The sequence below is a fragment of the Sturnus vulgaris genome, chromosome 4, assembly GCF_052056855.1.
Source record: "Sturnus vulgaris isolate bStuVul1 chromosome 4, bStuVul1.hap1, whole genome shotgun sequence".
Lineage (NCBI taxonomy): Eukaryota > Metazoa > Chordata > Aves > Passeriformes > Sturnidae > Sturnus > Sturnus vulgaris.
The window spans coordinates 59,590,462-59,610,300 of record NC_142246.1 but is presented as its reverse complement, the minus strand read 5'-3'; the positions used below and the strand labels follow the sequence as shown (position 1 = coordinate 59,610,300).

Below are 19,839 nucleotides of genomic sequence, written 5' to 3'. Positions count from 1 at the left end.
CACACACAAAACACACCAATGCCTACAAGCACCAACACACTTTGCCTCTTAGGATGATGAAATTTGCCACGTGTTTCAGCAAAACAAACAGGAAAATTGTTAATCCAGTTGCTATTTGTGACTAGACACTGTAGTAGAGCAGCATCATCTACCTACCTTGTGCACCAAGGCCTGCTGCAGAGTCTAAGTTACAGCCACTGAGATATCCAACATCACCAAGAGTCCTTTGCCAGGGTCTGGGAGAAAGCTCCAGGAGCAGCCAGCTCATTGAGAACGTGAGATGCCCACACTGACACCTGCAGCAGGAGCAGAGCAGCAGGGCTCCTGTGCCCTACACCAAGTGGAACCACAGCTGACCCGATGGCTTCGCCGTGGGCTCACTGCAGCCCTTCAGGCTCAGCCCACACCAAAGAGGTACCAACCAAAACCTACAAATAAATAAAAGCAGCTACAACTTGGACATCTCCACTTTGCACAGACAGAGGAACAACTGCAGTGGGATGCTTTCGCTCGCAGTTATATTTCATCAGGAACAAAAACATGTTTCCGGCATTCCAGCTCTCTGCTAAATTGGATGCAGATGATGAAGGGTTTTTTTCCAAACATATGGAAGACAATGCAGCTGAAATCTCAGCTAGGCCTTGAGAGATCCCATACATAAAGCATTAAGTTTTCTACAACACACAAGGAATCTAGGCGGCAACAATTATGATTTCATTTCAGAGTGCGATTTAAGATGATATTATGAGACAGAAACGTTAAAAGAAACTAATAAAAGCCTTTCATGTACTCTCAAATAAAGTCAGATGTTCATATGCCATGTATCTGGACAACCTCTGTTTTCAATGGAAGCCTGATCTCCACTTCAAAGGGAGGAAATTAGACAAAAGGGGAAAGAATGTACACCTCTCAATACGGGAAGCCCCAGGAAACACAAGACCAAAGGACTAAATCCATCACTTTCCCAACACCACCAAGACAGTCAAGCCTACATGATGTTTAACTAGGACAGAAACGAAAGCACAAGCATTTGCAGTCCTTGGTCTCAGCCACCAGTACATAAACTTCACTCATTTTATTGAGTAGTTACAGCATAGCAAAAAAACATTTCTGTGCATCCACTGCTAATGTAACTTTTGCTTATTGCTGTGAAAAGAAGCCACTGCCTCCACCAAGTGTAGGTGGCTTTCTTGCTTTAATTGGTGCTGAAAGCAGGATTAAAGTTTAGTTTCCTCAGTGTTTAGTCTGTCCTCAAATATTAAACGTAACAGTTACCGAATCCAAAACATTAAAAGCAGAGTTAAGTCCCAGCTTCCCGGGTTTTTGGTTTTTTTTTTCTCCTATTCTGAAAGTATTTCTACAAATTAGAGAAGTTATTTAATGGTGAACAAATTCTTCTTCTGGAGCTCCATCCTTTGGTACACAGCTTGACAGGAGCTAGTTTTATCTGTCAGCTCTGCAGGAAGTAGTTTTGACATTTGGAAGCAGAAGTAAATTTTCCATGAGATACCTTGCTGAAGTACTTGCTGATTTATCAGAATTTTGTCTATCCATGCTATGAGTTGATGCTTTAGTCCTTACACAGACTATGTCTGAAACTTCTCCAAAGGAGCAGTTATTTCTGCCTTCAGTGGCACAAAAATCTTGTGAATTAGCCTGAGAGTTCAACCATTACCACTGCATTTTCAAGAACACATTCACTCTGATGTTTGAAGAGTGTCAAGTATTTCTCAGACATATATACACTTCACTGGGACAATTCACATGACCAAAACACATTAATCTGGCTAGTATTACTGATTTAGCCATACAGACAATCCTGTTCACACTGAGACAGATTTCCGACAGCTAATGAAGAAGTTGCATACTTCTTTATTAGAAGAAGTTTATTTCCAAAATCCTTGAAAACTTATCTGTCCATTGCTAACTCTTCCTCCTTCTCAACTCCAGTGACAAGACACATATTACTACATTCATCTGGAACCTTCACCAAAACTCAATAAAACAGTCAGTTTTAAAGCTAAGTGCAAGACATAGTTAAATCACCAGAGCTACAACTGCTTAATTTCTATCAGTATTATCATATCTCTGTAGAGACTGCACCAAAGTTATCCCTAGGCTTGGCATTAATCAATGTTTCCTTCTGGCAGAGTGGGAAAAGATCCAGTAAACAGTTTTAATATATAAATAAATTTAAAAAAAGACTTCTATTACTCCCTAAGCAAATAATTGAAAAATTACATTTGCAATAATTCACACTTATTTAAAGCTTGTTGAACAACCTATAAAGCTTGAATAGCTTATTTTTTAAACTATTTTTAATAGTTTTATAGAGTGTTTTGGGAGGGTTTTTTTTTAGTTATTCTAAAACTATTTTGAAAAACTAGTATGAGTGGAAATGAGGCCTAGGTTCATTTTCTGGATTCAAGAAACTGCAGGTGGAAGAGGAATGTGTGTGATTAATTTCAAAGCACCTCCTTTTGCCATGGCCCCTCTTCAAACTGTTCTTCTGTAATTTCACCTCAATTTATTTTCTTCTGCTCAAAACTGGCAAATGCACATTCCCTTTGTAAATATTTTTGTACAAGGGAAATAAACACATTCCCAGGAATCTACTAGGCAATTATTTGGTTACTACTCTTTTATCCCACTCAGCCACACAAGCTTTTCCTGCACTAACACCCACGCAGGGGGATCCAAGCATAACACTGGCACAGCTGTGCAGCTGTGCTCAGCCCTTCCCAGCTCCACACCTGCTTCAACAGGGCAGAAATGCGAGGTAGGGATAAAACTCCACCTGCCCCTCTCGAACAGTGGCAGGGAAGCTAAAACCAGCCCACCTTCTGTCCCCACTTCCTAACAGACCTGTACACCAGAAAGAACAGTGTAAGGAAATCCTCCTGTCCAAGCCAAGTGGTTCATTTCTCCAGGAAGGGTAATAGCTAAGAATGCATGCTTTTGGTGACAACAAAAAAACCGAAACACCACTGCCTTCTGTCCCAAGAGAGCATTTTATTTGCTGGTCCTGTAGTAAGAGCGACAAGATCTACCACAGTCATGGGTATACAATTTTTTGCAGAAAACGGCACAACATAAATTGAATAACAATATATAAAAGAGAAGTAGATATATTTGTAGTGGCAATCATCTAGTAGTAAATTTCTGTATGTGACTTACTGCCAAATCCAGGTGCACATAAGAGCTCCTGAGAAGATGAGAAGTATCATTTTAAGACTGTTAAAAGTGCAATTATGACTGCATTGCTACTGAGCCTTAGGACATTGTCAAGAACCCCCCGTACCTTTCTCAGGCCTTTCTCCTCTCAAACTTGAATCTGAGTCCTATTTTTCATTTAAGCTCACCATTTCAGATACATTCTATTACCCTCAAAGTGAACACAACTATATTATTTATTACATTAGTTTACAACATGCTTTCAAAATCAAGCAATGATCGCAAAAATAGGAATCCAACAGCATGAAAAAGTGACACACTTAACAACAGCTCCTCTGTGCAGGCAGAACTCAACTTCAGCTCAGAGCAGATGCTGAGGGAAACCTGACCATGTCCCTGTGCCACAGTTTATATGGAGAACTAAGCCACAATTTAGCCTTTGAATTACTCAACTGTGAAGAACACAAAGTGAAAGGAAAAGAAGAAAACAGATGTTGTCACCACAGCTGATAGACAAAGGAAGGCCTAGACACATCTGGATATCATGAAAGCCAAATATTTTTAATGTTACTTCCAGTTCTTCTTTCTGGCAAATACGCATTAGATGTCCTAAACTCTAATCCCAAGTTATTTGAATTAGTTTAGAAATACACACCAAAAAAACACAACCACCAGGGGAAAAACAGGGGGGGAGGGGAGCAAATGTCTACTGGAAAAAATCCCATGATAAGCAACACAGCACACAGTGGAATGAAAAAAAATTCAGAAACAGTTCTAAGATTTCAACACAGCCTTCCAGAACAAAGATGGTTTTATCATCTTTATTATGGTTCACTGAATTTTTATTTTTTTTTCCTGTAAGAAAGGAAGGATGTAAGTAGCTCTCACAGCACCATGACATTTCCTGAGAGACTGCCAAGGAATCTGGGGTTTCCCAAAGATATCTCAAGTCTGGGACCTGGGGAACATCCTGGCATAATTCACTTCATGGTCCAGATTTCCAGAAGAACCTACCATTCAAGCAGCCCATTCAAGCTTTTATCTGGAAAGCAAAACCATAACCTGTACTAGTGTCCTTGAAGAAAAAAAAAGAAGGCTCAGATAGTGGTAATTTGGAAGTGATGGAACAATTTGCAAAACTCAGATTATGTCAAAACTAATATGAGTTTTTCCTTCCTATCCTGAGGCAGGTGATTGCTCTTGGATAGACAGCTTGCCTTTAAGATTTATAAGGCAATCTGATCCTCATGAGAACTGCAAAAATCACACTTGAAGGACAGAATAAACAGAGAAGACACTGCAATTCTCAGCTATTTATTGCAAGACTCACATTTGAAAAATACTATTTGCCTTCTCTGATAAAAATAGCCTGGAAGGAATACAGAATAAATATGAATCTTTTTTCTCCCCTAAGTTCCCTAAGAGTGGTAATATATAACAAGCTATTTGCAAACTTGCTTCCCAATTCAATATGGATAATAACACACCATACCCATGCACCAACATCTTGTTCACCAAGTTCCAGCTCTCCACTGGAAACAAAGACAGCTGGGCAGGCATTCAGGGCAGGGGAACAGAGATGAGCATTTGGTTGGACTGACACCCTGACAGCTAAGAACACAAAACACTCCACAAATGTTGGAAGGGTGCAAACAGCAAGCAGCAAAAACAACTTTAAAGGGGGCAGGGCACACGTCGGCTCACTAAGGCACGCAAAGCAGCAGCTCAGGAAATACAACACGAGCATCACTGGCAGCAACATTAACCAAATTTACCTTCCCACAACAAGCTCGAGTGAGCAAATAGCCCCTTGTTCAGAGAACAAAAACAAGCACCACCTTTCTGCTGTGCAGCAAAAGCCTCCAAGAGATCAGTGACGACTACTCCTGCATCAAATAATTTCTTCAGAGCCAGAAATTGATGTACATCATTCAACTCAAATTCAGCTTGTCCATGCTCGACACCTGCCCCCGAATTTGTACTATTAAAAGGTGCTCTGGAGAGTACTCAAATTTTTGGCATCCAGATAACAATTCCACAAACCCAAAGCTGGTAGTAATAATTCTACAAACCATCTCACTAATCAAGTCCACTCTATGGAAAGAAACCATCACCTACCCCGTGAAGGTCAAACCAAGAGATTTAAGCATATGAAGAAACCAGTGCATGTGTGATAGACAAAACAGCAGTAGCAAAAAGCATTTTTACCTGTGAACAATTAAAAGAATTTTTATTCCATGAACTGCATGACTTTATTTGCAGGAAGTTTTCCTCTTTCAGTCTGCAGATTGTCACAAACAAGTGGAATTACCATAAAATTGTGTTGCACATTTTTCAATTCACTACTGACTCAATACTCTACTGAGATTATTTTACTCTGTTCATTTGATTCTTCTTTTATTGGTAAGTGTTGCCTTTTTTCCTCAGTAATACTTTTTCTGCCCTTTCTATTTGGTTTCAGTAGATATTGAACACAATATAAATAGACACTTTCTTTAGGGAAAAATCACCTCAGCTATCAAAAGCCCAGAACAGATGGATCTTCTGGTAATGAACCAGATCCCTCATGCAAACAGAACGCCAGGACAGTGTCAGCAACATCAATACCAAGTCCAATGTTGCTACTTTCTTTTGAAAGAAAGATGTGTCAAGATATATTGGTAAAATAGTATGGCTCATGGAGCTGCTGCCACCAACCTCTACAGCAGGTCAATAGGAACAACACTAAGTCCAAAAAAAAGTGCTGGAGGCACATAAGTATCCACACCTAACTGTTCCCAGTTTTCTGCACAGCAGCCACCGGGTCTCTGGCAATTTTTAAGAGCCTGTGTGAAAGCAATGGCAAAATCCTGCTACAGAGAGGACAAGAGGTGCTCAGTGGAAAATTTCACCACACATGAAAACATAACCTAAACCTGCTAATGAAATTCTCAGAGCCCTCCCCTGTGTTAAACCTGTGCCCAGGACATCACCTGACTGAACACACACACAGTCATGAAATATTATTTCTTCTGCTCCATCACACATGGAGTCTGCAATTACAACCAGCTCTCAGGTAGTTACAAACACAAAGGCTCTTGGAAGTTTGTCCTCTGTTATCTGCAGAAAACTTCTCATTTGCCAGCCCTTCATACCCACAAACAGGCCAGTCAAGAATGATAAAAATCTGCTCTTATTACAGTATATTGTATTCAGCCAGCAGCTTACAAGAGTTTTTTGTATTTTGACAGCAACTAAAACTTTCCTGATACAGTTCGTCCACTTTAGCTGCAAAAAACCCACCACAAAACTAGCAGAACTCTGCAAAAAAGTCTAAATTATCCTGAAGATCTTAGTTATAAATTACTAATTGAGAAGTGACTGAACCATTCATAACCTACTTTACAATTTTTTTTATGCTTAAACCTATTTATGTGGCTTTTAAAACTTTGCACCATATCCTAACTGATAACAGGAAACTATGGATGGTTAATTGAAACAATGGGGGACCCATTTTCATCATTGCTCAAGAAAAAGCAGCAGTTTCAAGTTCACCATAACATGTAAGAAAATTCTCAAGGCACTAAAACACTTAAGATCATTTGTAATCACTTTATTTAACTTTCCATTCCCCCATCCCACATGCTTAAATCAATGAAGCATTTCTGTAAAATACCACCCTGAACCATGCAGTGTTTTCCCAAGTTCTACAGCAAGACAAAATACAGCGTTGTGCTTGGTGTTTGTGATCAATAACACTCCACTACAGCGTCTGCTGACTGTAGAGAATTTATTTTCTTTCAAGGGAACACTTACAAACTGTCCACATTTAGTATTTCCTTTCCACAAATGCCTTAAAAAGTTTAAAAGCAGCGTGGAGTCACACATTCATGCTACTAAATGGCACTGAGCATGACAATTAATAAGCAAATGCAGTAAGTGCTAGTTTGAGTAAAGTGAAGTGGTACAAAAGCTGAGAAAGACACATAATTAATGATTTTCTACTACCAAGAAGACTCCTGCCCACATTCAGCTCTGCAAATGACATGATTTATAATGTCATCTAAAGTTTTCATCTGTATGGACAACCAGAATAACAATTTTTAAAACAGTTCAACAATGGCACTTGTCAAGGAGGCAACTCGAAGTCTCTTATTTTTCCTGTAACATGTTTAAGATTCCACAACTCATTTTCAGCAGAGAGTTTTGTAGAACCCTACTCTTACACGTTTTGCAGACAGCCACTTCACTTATCTCTCGGCAAATCAAGGTAATTTTACAATATTTTCCCAGAGTAAACTAGCATTGCCTATGGCAGACCAATGGGTGACAAAAGATAAACTGGTAGAAAAACATTAAAACTAGAAAATTAAGCACTTCTAGACTGCACATAAGGAAATGCATAATGCTAAAAAATATAATTATATGGCAACAAGAATCAATCACAAACATCTGAAAGTCATTTGTTAGCTGATGAAATGGTGCCAAGTCAAACAAAGAAGTTATAACTTACTCACAGAGCCACATTTAAGCCTAGATGCAACTAGCAGGAACTGGCAACAACAGATCTAGGACTGTTTTGAGGATCTCTAAGCCAAAATACCTCTGATGCATCTACAACACACAAAACATGCAACAAAAATCCTTCTCACCTTGTCCAGGGACGACTTATGTAAGCAAGAACACTTTATCAGAGTTATTCAATGCTACCCTGTGCAAATGTCTAAAACCAAGGCCTTCTTCCCCATTCCCCACTTCAAAGAAAAGTACTTTAGTATTATTCCCCCATCTCTAGGACACCCACTATGAGAAATTTTCCATTCCTTATTTACCAATTCACAAAACTCATGTTTCTGATGAAAAATAAACAACCATTCTAATGTTACAAAGGAGCTCAAAGGTCTTAATTACAGATGCTACTCAATATTAAAGCTTTTTTATTATTATTCCAAAGGTAATTTAAACCAATTAAAATGACAATTTTATACCATATATATGCTATGTCATACAATATATTAAAACAGTTCCAGTAAAAAATAATACTTGGACCACTCCAAGCCATCAGCAATTTTAGCCTGTGCTCTTTTGTCCCAGGATGGAAAATGAGTATCTTCTATCTTAGAATTCTGTAACCTTTTTATGACAACTTGGTCAATACTAACATATTTTCACACGAGCTTTCAGCTAAACACCCATTTGTTCTGTAGAGGTGTTTCAGCACTACCACCACCAAAAATATGACAAGTTAGAACTTTAAAACCTTCTCCAAAGAGCTCTGTTGAATTTTAATGGCTCGTTAAAAGGGGAGGGGGAAAAAAATCACAGGCTCACATTCCAATTTCCACACTACTTGACTTTTTCCTACCTTATTTGCCTCAAAAAAAAAAAAACCCTTGCAAATGACAGACTAGCCAAAAAAACATTTTCTTTTTGTTCTACTTTTAATGAGTCTCAGAAGAAACTATTTGCTCGAATCAGTTTCCAAGCAATCTGTCTAGGCATCCAGGTTTATCAACAAGAACCATTCAAGTCTCCTTGCTTTTAAACATACCCAAACTGAAAAGCTTGTTTAACTGGCTTATTAGGCTCTATGATTGATTTCTTGACATTTCCAATAAATCATCTCTTTGGTTTTGTGACAAGACTTCAACCCTTCATTGCTTGCAATCTATACAGCAGATGCAAAAAAAAAAAACCTGTGTTTTCAGTGCCTCTGAAAACACACAAAAATCTACTTTTTCTAGACCTCCAACAGCACATACAGCTCATTACCAAGCTCAAGTTTTCATCCTATTTTTTAAGCACAGATACTAACTTCATATTAATCTACAGAGGACCTTCCTACCACCAGCTCCACATTAAATAATTTCCAAGTTAGCATCAAGACTGCTGTACTGTCATGCTGGGACAACACTCAACATATACTGTCTGAAACTGTCAGCTATCTCCCCATGCAAATCTGCTATTTGATTTTCATGTTTCTAGGAAATTCCCTTCCTCAGTAACACAGTAAAAAGTGTTCCATGAGAGAAAGATGTAGGTTTAACAAGAAGCATCACATGAATTTTCTGAGTACAAGATTGTTTTGCATAAAATGAATACAAACCATTTCTCACCATGGACCTCAGCTAGAGAATGAACCATTTGAGTCAGCACAGAACATGACGTCTCTTTGTCAGGTACACAATAGGGGAAACTTGTCACACACACACAGTAGTCCAGCATGTGGCACCTACACAATTCAGAAGAAAAATTCTAAACTTTTTCTCTAAGGAAAAAGTACAAGAAGAACAGCAATGTTCTTGTAGCTCAAAACCAAACCACTCATTGAATACACTGCTATCAGTTACCATATTTCCCCCCAAGAGCCACGTTGTACAGAAAGCAGTTGGATATTTCATGGTATTAGAAAATAAGTATGAATTAACTTATCTTCATAACTGAGTGGTCTCACGGTTCTCTATATAATCCCTCCAGCCTAAGACACTCAGCATCAAAGCATAGGAGGGTATTCAGCTCCTTAATGAGGTACACCATCGTGCCACAATGGTGAGCTCAGTTACCAGAGCTAACTTTTCCTCAGAAGTCTAAGCTGATGGGACACCAGAGGTTTGACCCAGGTGTGCATTTTGGGCAGCATAACCTCCTACAAAACATCTCTTCTGAACTATGAACCCTTCCTTCTCCCTCCAAAAAGGCTGTAGACTTGGTGCACAGTCCTACTGCCCTTGCCAGACTAGAAATTAATTCCTTTCCTGGGTATTTCCACCACGTATTGCACAGTATTTTTTCATTGCTTACACCTAAATACTGCACCACGTACTGCTCAGTCACATATGGACTAACAAGACCGATTATGTTGTTTTGGCTAATCTGCCATTTTTTCTAGCAGTCCCTATGAAAGTAAGAAATGGTAAAACTCACGTTTCAGAGCCTTCCTGTGGGTGCTGGGAGATGAACATCTCCAAAGCAATGTCCCAGGAGTGACACCATCAAACATGACACAGATGTTTGAAGTGAGTCAGAGAGAATTTAGGATTTTATTTCCAGTGCTGGCAGAGGATCAGGCCTATGCCCAACTCGCCTTCTGCACTTTCCCAGTTGCCAAGGAAAGGCGTCAGAGCTACACGAACCTGCGCTGCAGAGCAGGGCTGCACAGAGGCTTAATCTTGTTACGTGATAAACACTCTTGTCACTGAACGTGCCACGTGCTGCACGCTCAGCTGGCTGCTTCGGTCCTTCCTGGTGTCAGCTGTGTGCACTGTGAGCTCCGTGAGCCCAGTGACAGCAAGAGGCAGGAATTCAGCACATGGGAATTCAGCACATACTAAACAGGAGCACAGCCAAACGCAAGAGACTTAAGAGCGTGCATGAGAAACCACCAAGCTCCCCAGCCTACAGCATCATCATCATCACAGCTGTCCCTGCTCCTTCCCAGAAGTGTCCCTCTCCCCTCATGTCTGGCAGAAGGCAGCATTTGAAAGGACCAACTACTCCCACACAAAGAGCCACTGACCACTGCAAAGGGCAGAGCCAACAACCCTTTCCCAGTGTGGTAAATCCTACCAGCAATACCAGCTGACCAATGCAGGAGCTGAATCACCATGGCAAATGGCCATACTTGTAAACATCAGTGCTAAAACCTAGGAAATTCTTCAAAAGCAGGGAAGCTGTCAAGAAAGAAAGAAGTGACATCACTATCCCTGAAAGTGTTCAAGTAGTGGCTGGATAGGGCACTTAGTGCTGTGGTTTAGTCAGCACAGTGGCTGGTGGTCAAAAATTGGACTCGATCTTGGAGGTCTGTTCCAACCTAAATAGCCCTATGATTCTATTAAATTAATTAACAGTTGACTCATTGCAGGACAGAATCATCACAGCAAAAATAATAAGGGTCCTACTATTGATGTTGATGTCAATTATATTTTGTCCTGGCACATCCTACAATACTTGTAAAATATTCCCATGGTTCTGAACTAGACTTATTTTTCCCAGCTGTCAACATATGACAAACAGGCAGGATAGGAAAGGATCTCCCTACTCATAAAGCCCAACTTCTAAAATCCCATGGAAGTCAGCAATATAGCTACTTCCTGGCAGAAAACACATCATCAAAACAGCTATTTTAATATTTCCCCTCACTTCCAACCCAGCAACCCCCAAGGCTTCCCAGGAACTCCTTACCCTGTGAGAATTCTTTTCTTTCATCACAGCACACTCAAGGACAGGCTACACCAATTTACTCCTTATCATCCCAAAACAGTTCTGCTCTCTCCCTCATGTTTACACACGTGACATACTTATGTGTAGAGTCTAAGGCTGCGTTCTCATTTTCACAGAATACACAAAGCCAGGTCCAAATTTCTCTGAAGTAAGAGGACTCAAGCATGGCTGGTTAAGTCTAGGCAGCAGACATCACACACATACCAGGTTACATGGAAAACTAAACAACCCAAAACCACCATGTCTCATACACTTAGAGATATATTTATTGTTTTTCTTAGGTTTTCATTACTCAAAAACACTACTTACAATGTATGCCTTCTCAGAGCTTCTTCCTAATTACTCAGTTGTGATCCCCAGGAGAAAAACCCAACCTAAGAAAGCTGCTGGCATCAAGAGACATAGATTTCCATTTATACAAATGTATATTTTCCTAAATATTATTTATTAAACATTTCTGGGGGGTGAGGTTAACTGATTCCAGTTTGAGCCCTGTATTCTCCCAGGAGGAGAATGGCTTTCACCATCATGCATCAAGTGTTAATAATGTTTTACATTTAAATTAATTCATTTACTTTTAAAGAATTGTTACTTGAGCTGTATTTAAAATAGCACCTTCAAGACTTCTCCCTGTCATATAACAGAACTGTATTTGCCTTTTTAAAAATAGTGAACAAATGCATCTTACATATGAACACAGTTAGTCCTCAATCTTGCAATCAGTTATTGATTGGGGGGTGGGGGTGTTTGCCACCATGTTTTCATTCCAAAATTTCACTTTTAGCCACAGGGAAAAGCTCTGTCACAACAAGTTTTCTGACCAGTATGTTTGCTATTCTCTTCTAAAATGAGCAAACTAGACATTGAAGTTGGGTCCATTTGGGCTCCAGCAATGCTATTAAGACCCCAAATTACCCCAAGCAGAGTCTTACTCTCAAAGTCTATTTGCAAAGCTCTCATTTTAGGACACTTCCATTCAGCTCTGCCGAGCCTAAGCAGGCTTTGGACTTGGCAAACAAAGGAAGAATTCACAGTGACTTTGAAAGAACGTAAATTACTATGTCCAAACTAAAAGGTATTGCATTTTCTCTCTCCTTCTCCAGGCAGGCCCCTTAACATTTCTGCCTCGGTTTGCTTACTTCTTAGGAGAAATTAAAAAAAGAAAAAAAAAAAAAGAAAGAAGAAACATCTGTGGGAACAGCTGCACAAATATTGCAACTGCCAGAGGAATTACTTCTTTCTAGCATCCAGGATTTCTGGGTTTGTGTGTTGCAAGAACACTTAGTAGTGGATAACCACAGTGACTATCCATGCATCTCACACACAATTTTGATCTCAGGCACGGATAAGAAGCAAGAGCTCAACACCAGCCCACCACAAACATACGAACACACAGAGAAAACAACCAGAAACCCAAACTCTTGAAGGAATTGTCTAGAGGCTCCAGAGAAAAAAGCTTATACAGCAAGTAGGCTGCTTGCTCCAACTTCTGGACAATGAAAATTCCATGGTACTTAGTTTATAATTACAAGCAAATGTACAGCACAGCTTTTCCCGTCGTCATTATCTCACCTTGAACAACAACACTAAGACCCCAAATTACTCAGAACACTTTCCAAGACAACACTCTGAAATAAGGCAATGATGTCATTAAATAAATAAGATTTCCAGAAGTCTGTCTTCATCTCCTAGATACATGTCTGTATTCACATACTTGTCTTTGAACTGCAGCAATCTGTTAGGCTCCAACAGGAAGGATTAAAAATGAGTTTTATCTTGTTCTGTGCTATTTATTGATAATTGCACACTTATTTCTCAGTCCGTGCTCAAGGAGGGCGAGTATGATTAAAACTCCATTACAGTAATAATCCGCTGAATTAAAGTCAATAGTTCTAAATACACACAGCAGCAACATCTTGAAGCTCCTGTACAATGCACAGTTTCATTTGGGAATTACTGAAACTTTTTTCCCCTCTAAAATACTGAAAGAATTATCAACCAATACGGTCGTTGGAGGGAAGTCACCTCACCCAGCTGATCCACAGAACAGGATTTGAAGAATGAGAAGCAAAGTTAATTGCCTGTAGCCTCTGCATCATTCTTCTTTCTCAAGAAACTCGAGAGGGGCCTTAAGCATACTTTAAGTCACCCTTGACTGTAGCACTCTCCCATTTGCTAAACAGTTATTTAACACACCGGGGTTGCTGCAGCACAGCAGCACTTGTGCTTCATCTTCCCCCTCTACACACTCAGCTGTCAAGCTGGGTACATAGAGGAAGCCTCACTTGACCAAGCTCCAGCAGGCTTCAGGGGGTCTCTGCTCCACTTGAATTGATGTGACCATTGTTATTCATTCTCTAAAGACTCATCCTGTAAGACCTGCCTACGTATTCCTGCAGCACTGCCTGGAAACAAAATGGTGATGAATCTTTCGATTCTTAAACATCACAACTTGCTTGGCACTAGAAGCTCTTATCCTTCCTTGTATCCACACATTCCTAGCTGAAGAAGGCAGGCCATCATCTGCTGTGGTCATTCAGCTCCTTTTCATCAAGCCACCAACAGAATATCAGATCTTTTTTTTCCCCCATATAAGTAATACTAAAATGACAGAGGGTCAGAGCTGAACAAATGGAAGGCTACAAATGGGACAAGAAAGAGCCCATCCAGCCCAGCATCCCATCTCCAACTGTGACTGAAGTACAATCTCAGGGAAACAGGATAGCTAAGACAAGCAAGCAGCAATACTTTGGGGTAGCTACCCCTTAAAACTGGCTTTTGCTTTTACTGCAAGTACTAATTAATTACACCCTACTTACATCTTGTGCACAATATTACCTCCTTTCATTTGTTTTGAACCTGCCACCATCACTCCTGGACACACCCTGGGACTTCTGGAAAAAAAGGGAGGAAGAAGTAGTCTCTGTTCACCCTTTTCCTGCCACTTGTTAGTGAAGTTCTCAGTCATGTCATCTCCAGGCTGAAAAGTTCCCTCCTGCAGCCCTGTTTTTGCACAGAAGCTGTGCTGCCCTTGACCATTCTTTTCATCCTTTTTAAGACCTTTTCCAGCTTCAGCTGCCAATTACCAGAACCTTCCTCCCCGATGTCACCTATATCCTCCTTCACGTTTTTCTACCACAGCATGTGGTAGCTGGGGGAGGTCAAAGACACAGTTAGAAAGGCAGCTTATGGAAAATCCAGGATGCTGCTGCCAGAGCTGAGGTCGAGTCAACCAAGCAAGGATTAACTGGAAGGCTACTTTCTCTGCCTGCTGCAGGAGCACTCTGCCTGTACCTGGGAGGCTGTAAGATCCCTCTAGGTATCACTAACTGGGAGAACCTAACATGCTTTTTTTTCTTTAATTAGCATGGTCTGGGCCAAAGTGTGTTGGCTATTTCCTTATTTTGAGCTATTTCCCTGTTTTGCAAGGAGGCAAATTGCTGGGTTTCAGTAATGCTTCATGATTGTTCAATTTGATAGCCCAAGAACACCAGTCCACTTAAATTTTAAGTTCTATTTTCTTTTCTTTTTTGACTAATTGCTGTTCTAAAAACAAAGGTAAATATAGGGAAAAAACCATGGGAACACACCAACTAATTCTTGGAAGTAACACACTTGAAAAATGTCTTTGCTGAAAAGCTACTAATCATAATTGCCATTACACAAAAATCACACAAAATTCAATATAGGAAAATGAAAGGTATTTCATTACAAGAAACTATACACATCACCAAGGAATTCAGCATGTGCTGAGGTTTGTCTACTACAACAATAAACAACAGAAGTTTGCTGAAGTTAAAAGCAATGGGCTCCTGTGTTCCTGCAAGGCCTCTGGCTTGATGGTGCACGACATTTTCATTAGAAAAGCCCAATGAAACTAGAGCTGAGCCAAGCAGACAAAATTAATTCAAACATGTAACAGATAAGTCAAAGACCATGACCGTAAACAAAAAAAAAGCACCACACTGCAGGTGGCTTCCAGTCTCCAAGCAACTATCTTATTTTGCAGTATAACCAACGACTTGGAAGACGAAGAAGAAAAAAATAAAGATCATGACTGCAAAGTTGTGCAGGTGACAAATACCAAAGAAGCTGTTAATTACAAAGGGGAAAGACCACTGACAGCCAGCCGTCTGTCTGTCTGTGCACCAGTCTGTGTCTCCTTGTTCAGCAGGTGCTCAAGTTGGGAAGAACTGATCTGGAAAGCATCTTCTCTGGAAACCATCTTGAAAAATGTTGAAATAGAGGAAGAGAGACTAAAGAAACTGTATTTTCCACTTTTAAAAAGAGAAGAAAAAGAATAGTAAGTCCAGAGAAAGTAGAAATTTGGATAGAGAAGGCTATTAAACGTACAAAGAGCTAATAAGAACCAGAGCTAACAAAGCTGGTAGTCAAAAACACACAGTAAAGCTGACTGATGATAATTACACCAAATGAATATACTGGAGAGTCTATCAAATGACTTTGCTGACAAAACAAGGTATTCTTCACAACTAAATTATCCACCTTATAATGGAAGCTAATCAAGGACCATTATGGTTTATTCTGGATCCATAATCAATTAAATACAAAATCAATTTACATTTTCACTCCAGTCCTTGCCATACTCACTATGATCACCCAAACGTAATTGGCAAAATGGTGAAGCAGAGGGAAGAATCAGGAAATGTCCAAGAAGCTGCTATGCTGCTGAAGCACATCCATCTTTGAGATGCTTGATATTTTCACGTACTTTTGAGTGCTTTCAATTTAAAAAGTGCAACTTAATCAAGACTCTTCTAAACAGATGCAGGCAACAACTACAAAAAACAATTCGAACTTGAAATCCTTGCTTCAGCACAATAATAGAAACTAAATCCTACCTCTTGCACTTTCCACAGCTTTACATGAAGGGAGAATCTGAACTGGAAATGTGGCCTCTATTGCCTTCTTAAATTTCTGTCTCTCCCCAGACTGGCAGCAGAGTAGCAAATGTCATTAAAAGCCGTGTGTTTCTTTATCATCCAACACTATCAGCCACTCACCTTACCTCAACATAACAGAACACCAAGTTCCAGACTTGGAACTGTACCAGATACACTCCTGCCATATTCTTCTTGGTTTACAACACCAAGAGAAGACAACCTTTTGTTTTTCTGCTGGCTGAAAGCTAACATACATTCACCCTCAAACACAGTGTACAACACAAATGCCACCCCAATATGATGAAGTATCACACTCTGTTCCAGGAGATTATTTTTAAATAAAAATTGTATCAAGCATTCCCTCTGTCCAATATAGAGAAAGCCAGTTAATAGCTCCAGGAATGAAACATACTTCCAAAGGCCATCCAATCACAAACACAAAAAAGTCTACACAGAAGACAGTTAAAGTTAGCAGATGCAAATCACTGCAAACTACCCACCATGAATTTCAACTCTTATTTTTTCCCTCCCACCTGGTGTGTTTAAAAAAAACCCACCAAGATTATGAATCAAGCAGCAAGACGTGCTTGAGTGCTACAGCTGCACGTGGAAGTCACAGAGGGTTCTGATTCTGGCTGCTTCTGACGACATGACCTTATCAGGACTTCAGACAATTACCTGGTCCATTTCTTAAAGGGATCTTAATCTGTCTTTCTGAACTCCATCTTCAGAAAAATGAACCTAGTTATAGAGCCACTAATAGAAGTGATCTTTATGAACCAGTCTGCAAACACAGGAGAGGCACATGTCAAAGGAACAGCCTCCTCTCACCTGGCCCCAGCAGCACATCGCCTTACAGCACAAAGAAGTCATGCCTTCCACACAGAATTATGTTTTCAGTGGAGTTTTCTACATGGCTTTATATTTTTTTTCTTAATTACCATGTTGTTTTCTGGGGTTTTTTTTGTTCTTGTTTGATTTGGTATTTTTGGGACGGGCACCCCATCTACACCAAACTAAACCTAGTTAGTTTCATTAAAGACTGAAAGTCAGTTAAAGAACAGGAGAAGAAAAACGCAGCTGAGAGACAGGACAATCAAAGAAGAGACAGTCTAGTAACTTCAGATACCATGCACAAAGAAACAAGCTCTAAGCACATTTATTTCTAACGTGAAGTCACTCTATTGCATACTAGAAGATGCCTTTTACAGTAATGAAACCTGCCATGACATGAAAATTTCATGGGACTGGAAACGGGCACTTGACTCTCAATCCTTCCTTCTCTCTACCTCTGCCTGTAACCATGACATTCCACCGAAATGATTTTTAGCTAGGACAAGATACTTTGCTCCTTGTACTGCTCAGTCCCACTCCCTTAATTCTTACCTCAGGAGGAATCCTGAATGTACAGAAGTTACTGCCACCTCCTAGAACTACTGTGCAACACAGGAACTTAAGAGCATCTTAATACCTGCTGATCTAAGAGTTATCATCCCCTCCCAGCAACCATGCTACTTCACAGACAAACAGGATTCAGACTAATATTAGATAAATTCTCTGTTATGAAGTCACTACGCTACACAGGAAATTTGTTTTCTTATTTCTGCCTATTCAGGACAAAGGTACCTATCTAAACAAAAAAACAAAAACACCCTGCTGTTTACTTCCAGTCATGTGTTGCAAAAATTTTTCTAACATCACCAAACATGAATTATTTAGTGCTCTCCATCCTGCTGGAAGAAGAAAACTCCCAAATTGACAACATGCATGCATATCACTGCAAAGGAAGATAGAGACAAATATTACCTTCACTTTCCTTCTCAGAGAAGGAAAAAGACAACTACTCCGTTATGTTAAAAAGAAATCCACGGAAGACCGTAATCACAAAAGAGTTAGGGGAAGTCATTTCAAAATCTGTCCCAATGAGTACCCTATCTCCCAAATCCTGCTACAGACACACAGAAGGAGGAAGATTTAAAGACGACCATCACAAACCCAAGACTGAAGAAAGCACAAAGGGCTTTGACTAATATTCAAGTCAACAAGTAGTCAGATGACCCACACTCAGCCCGCACCCCCGAAACCAACAAACGCGGGTCCTGCCAGGGAGCGTTCAGCGCTGCTGAGGAACGGCAGCACAGAGGAACACGGAAAGATGCCTGCACAGACACCGAGAGCGGAGGACAGCACTTGTCTCACATCTACCAGCTAAGTCCAAGACCACGCACCCAGCACAGCCGGAGCTGTGTCCCGTGTCCCGGTACTCACCCGGCGCTGCCCGCCCTCACGCAGGGCCGCCCCGCTGCCCCATGCACACGGCTCGGGCCGCGCTCCGCACCGCCGCCGGCTGACTGCAGCCCGGCTGCGCTCACTGAAATCAACCTCGCAAGTTTCTCCTCCTGCCCCCTCCTCCCTCCGCCGCTCCGGCGACCTGTGCGCGGGCGGGGCCGCCACCATCCCACGGGGGCTGCGGCGGTGCCCCGGGAGCCGCGCCGGCGTGCGAGGGTGACGGATAATGTGCGATGTGTTGTGTGTGTGTGTGTGTGTGTGTGTGTGCGCCGGCCGAGGGGCCGGGCCCGGGTTTCGGGTTTCACGGGCAGCTGGCAGCCCCGGGGCGCGCCGCCGGCCGCGCTGCTGCAGGAACGCGCCTGCCTTCCCACACCCCTGGGAATGCCAGCGCCGGGACACCGTGCCGGGCTCCCTGCTGTCCCTAACCCCGCCACGCTCCAAAGACTGCCCCAGATCCTACGCAGAGTTTTGCCGCCCCCTCTGCTTTCTCCTTTGTGCCTGTGATGCGGCTTTAGCCGGCTGAACGCACTGCGAGCAGCCCCGGCTCATTCACTTCCAACAGCACCTCTGCAACTTCCCATGGCTTAGCCCTCCTTAAGGACTCGGGATTTTACCCATCACCTCTGCAACTCAGCACGGCTTAGCTCTCTTTAAGGACTCGGGATTTTACCCATCCATGGGCTCGCACAACGAGGCTCCCGAAGGCCAAGCTCTGACTCAAGTGCACAGCAGAAATCAGGGAATTAGGATGGAAGCTGCAGCCGTGTTTGGGTTTCAGGAGCTGCTGGTCCGCTCCCGGGATGGCAGGAACGATGGGTGACTCGGGAATCACGAGGCTGTAACTCTGCTTTTCTCCATACTCAGAGAATGACATGTAACCTCCTGTCCTCCCTTCCCACGCCACAGTATTGGTTTTAGGTGGAAATAGCCTCTCTCGGAAAATCCTAGATGTTGTGTTTCCTGGTTTCTTCTTTCAGATCCTCATCATGAGACAAAAACCCGTTTCTAACTCGATACCACAATAAGGTCATAAGAAAAAAAAATTACTAATAATGGTAGTTGAAGATGGCACGTCACATCTTGAAGCCCAAGCAGGGTTCAGCCTACTGTATACACAAACAACAAAACCGTGCACATTTTCAGCTGCACATACCAGGCACGTGATGTTCCTCTAATGACTGGAGCTGGAAGATCTGTAGAAGCTAGAAAAACATTTTGCATGAGAATCTCAGCATCTGATGAGTGCAGCTTGGACAGATGTAGACACACTCCC

At 41.3% G+C, this 19,839-nt stretch overlaps 1 protein-coding gene across 1 annotated transcript in view; it reads right to left on the bottom strand.

Moving 5' to 3' along the window:
- ARHGAP24 (Rho GTPase activating protein 24) overlaps positions 1–18,649 on the bottom strand; it is a 181,287-nt gene extending 162,638 nt beyond the window's left edge. The window contains exon 1 of the mRNA XM_014880576.2: positions 18,546–18,649. The gene's annotated coding sequence lies outside the window, so the exon portion shown is untranslated. The remainder of the gene's footprint in view (positions 1–18,545) is intronic.
- Between the last annotated feature and the right edge of the window lie 1,190 nt (positions 18,650–19,839).